We start from the raw sequence: 3,813 nt of genomic DNA, 5'->3' as shown, positions 1-3,813 counted from the left end.
ATATATCCTACAGGATGCTGGTTTTAGTTCTTTTGGTTAATTACAAACAGTGGGAAAGCTGGGTCATATTGTGATTCCATTCCTAGTTTTTTGAGGAATCTCCATCCCACCCGCCAAAGTGGTTTTATTAATTTGCATTCCCAACAAAAATGTTTAAGTATACCTTTTTTTCTACACATCCTAGCCATCATTTATTGTTTGTTTTGTATTCTTGATAATTGCCATTCTAACTGGAGTGAGATGAAGTCTAAGTGTAGTTTTGATTTGCATATTCATGATTGCTAAGGATGTTGAACATTTTTTTCATGTATTTGTTGGCCATCTGTATTTCTTCTTTTGATAAATGTCTATTTATATCTTTGGCCCATTTATTGATTAGGTTATTGGGTTTTTTGATGTTAAGTTTTCCGTGTATTCTGGATATTATAATCCCCTGTCAGAAAAGTAGTCGGCAAAGATCTTCTTCCATTCTGTGGGCTCTCTCTTCATGCTCTTTTTTCCTTTGATGATCAGATGCTTTTTAATTTGATGCCGTCCCACTTATTGATTCTTGGTTTTATTTCTTGAGCTTTAGGAGTCTTATCAAAGAAATCAGTGCCTGTGCCAATATGTTGGAGTGTTATCCGTATGTTTTCTTCTAGAAGTTTCATTGTTTCTGGTCTAATTCCTAGGCCTTTGACCCACTTTGAGTTGATTTTTGTGCAGAATGAGAGACAGAATTCTAATTTTGTTCTTCTACATATTGACATCCAGTTTTCTGAGCATCACTTTTGTTAAAAAGGATATCTTGCCGAGTGTGGTGGGGCACACCTGTAATCCCAGAGGTTGGGAGATTGAGGCAGGAAGATTGCAAGTACAAAGCAAGTCTCAGCAACTTAGTAATGTACTATGTAATGTAGTGGGACCCTGTCTCAAAATAAAAAAATAAAAAGGTCTGAGGATGTAGCATAGTGGTTAAGCAACCCGGGTTCAATCACTGGTATAGGGGGGAAAAAAAGAAAAGAAAGAAAGAAAAGACTATCTTCTTTCAATGTATGTTTTTGGAAACTTTATCAAGGATCAGATGATTATATCATTGTGGCTTTATTTATGCATCTTCTATTCTATTAACTGGTATTCATGTCTATTTTGATGCCAATACCAAACTGGTTTTAATACTATAGCTATACTAGAACTCTCTAGTATAATTCAAGATCATGAATTGTGATGCCTCCAGCATTGCTGTTATTGCTCAGGATTGCTTTAGCTACTGTGGTTATTTTATTCCTCTATATGAATTTTAGGACTGTCTTTTCTAATTCGTAAAGAATGTCATTGATAATTTGATGGGGAGTACATTGAATCCGTAGACTGCTTTTGGTAACATGGCCATTTTGGCAGCATTAATTCTGCCTATCCATGGTCATGGGAGCTTCTAAGCTTCTAAGATCTTCAATTTCTTTCTTCGGTGTTCTAAATCTTCTTTGTATAGGTCTTTCTGCTCCTTAATTAGTTTTATTCCCAAGTGGTTTTTTTTTTCTTTTTATGGCTATTATAATGGAATAATTTTCTTGAGTTTTGAGTTGCCCCTCAGCAGATTCACTATTGGAGTATAGGACAACATTTTTTTTTTTTTGTATGTTGATCTTGTATCCTTCAATTTTGCTGAATTCATTAGATCTAGATGTCTTCCAATGGAGTTTTTGGGTCTTCTACATATAAAATCATGGCATCAACAAACAGATAATTTGATTTCTTTTCCTATTTGTATCCATTTAATTACCTTCTCTTGCCTGATAGCTCTGGCCAAAGTTTTAAGAACTATATTGAATAGGAATGGTGAGGGTCTTATCAAATAATTTTTTTTAATATTCCTTCCCTACCTCCACCCCTCTAGCTTCCACATATGATAGAATTCCTTGACTTTCTGAATCTGGCTAATTTTACTTTCTGTCTTCAATTATGTTGCTTGATATTGGGCTTTGTTTAATTTGGGTAGGTCATTTATGTCTAGAGATTTGTCAATATCTTCTAGATTTTCTGATTTTTCTGGAATTTGAGATTTTACAATATTCCTTAATTATCCTCTAGATTTCAGAAATGTCTTATTTCATCTCTAATATTGTTGATTTGGGTCTATTTTCTCTTTCTTTTCATCCTTATATTGTACCTGATTTTAGGGGAAAAAAAGTTCTTTTAGCTTTATTCCATTCAGTTTGATGTTGGCTTTGGGTTTATCATTTATAAGCTTTATGATGTTGACGTAAATTCCTTCTACCCTTAATTTTTTTCAAAAATTTTAACATGATTGAATGCTGGATTTGTCAAAGGCTTTTTCTGTGTCTATTAAAGTGATCATGTGATTTTTCATTCTTGATTCTGTTTATGTGATGAAGTATATGAATTGATTTATGTATGTTGAACCAACTTTGCCCTCTGGGATAAATCTAACTTTGTTATGGTACATGGCCTTCCTAATGTGTTTTTGAATGCATATTGCTAAATTGCCTTCAGGATTGTTGTACTATATTCATCACAGATATTGATCTGTAGTTTCCTTTCCTCCATGAGTCTTCATCTGGTTTTGATGTCAAGGTGATATGGGCTTCATAAAATGAATTTGGGAGTATTCCCTCCCTTTCCATTTTATGTAATAATTTTAGGAGGATTGACACATTCTTTTTTAAAGTTCTGGTAGAACTCAGCTAAAAATCTGTTTAGTCCTTAGCTTTTCTTTGTTGGAAGGTGTTTTGTTACTGCTTCAACTGTGTTGCTTGATATTGGTCTTGGTTCAATTTCGGTAGGTCATTTAAGTCTAAAAATTTGTCAATATCTTCTAGATTTTCTGATTTTTTCTGGAATTTAAGATTTTACAATATTCCCTAGTGATTCTCTGGATTTCAGAAATGTCTGTGATATCATCTTATTTCATGTCTAATGTTGTTAATTTGGGTCTTTTTCTTTTCATTAGTTTGGCTAAGGCTAAATCAATCTTGTTTAATTAACTTTTCAAATAACCAACAATGCATTTGTATTTTTTTTCAATTCCCTATTTAATTTCATCTCTGGTTATAATTATTTTCTGTCTTTTACTGGTTTTATAATTATTTGTTTCTGCTTTTGTAGGTCTTTGAGATATAGCATTAGATTGTTCATTTGGGATCTTTCTGTTTTTTAAAAAAATATATAGGCATTTAACACTATAATTTTTTTTTCTTAGAATCGCCTTCATTGTGTCCTGGAGACTTTGGTATGTTGTATCACTATTCTCATTAGATATTAGGAATGTCTTTATTATTATTATTATTATTATTATTATTATTATTATTATCATCATCATCATCATCATTATTATTTATTATTATTCATTCCTCATTTAAATGAGTTTTGTTCAATTGCCTATGTTTATGTGGTTTCTATAATAGTTCTTTCTCTTAATTTCTAACTTCATTCCCTTATGATCTAATAAGATGCAAGAGATTATATTGCATTTTTTTTGTATTTGCTAAAACTTGTTTTGTGACCTAAAATATGGTCTATTTTTGAAAAAGTTCCATAAGGTGCTGAGAAGAAAATGAATTCAGCTGTTTTGGGATGAAATATTCTATAGATGTCTGTTAGGTTCATTTGATTTATAGTATTATTTAGGTCAAAAGCATCTTTATTAACTTTATATCTGGATAATCTATTGGTGAAAGGGTATGGTGAAATTACCCAGCGTTTTTGCATTGGGGTCTATCTGGGGCTTAATATCAAGCAGTATTTGTTTTATACAATTAGGTTCCCTAGCATTTGGGTTATAAATAATCACTGTTTCTATATCTTTTTATTTGC

Source organism: Marmota flaviventris, chromosome 3, assembly GCF_047511675.1.
Source record: "Marmota flaviventris isolate mMarFla1 chromosome 3, mMarFla1.hap1, whole genome shotgun sequence".
Classification (NCBI taxonomy): domain Eukaryota; kingdom Metazoa; phylum Chordata; class Mammalia; order Rodentia; family Sciuridae; genus Marmota; species Marmota flaviventris.
The sequence above is the reverse complement of the archived record's forward strand: the minus strand, read 5'-3'. Positions refer to the sequence as shown.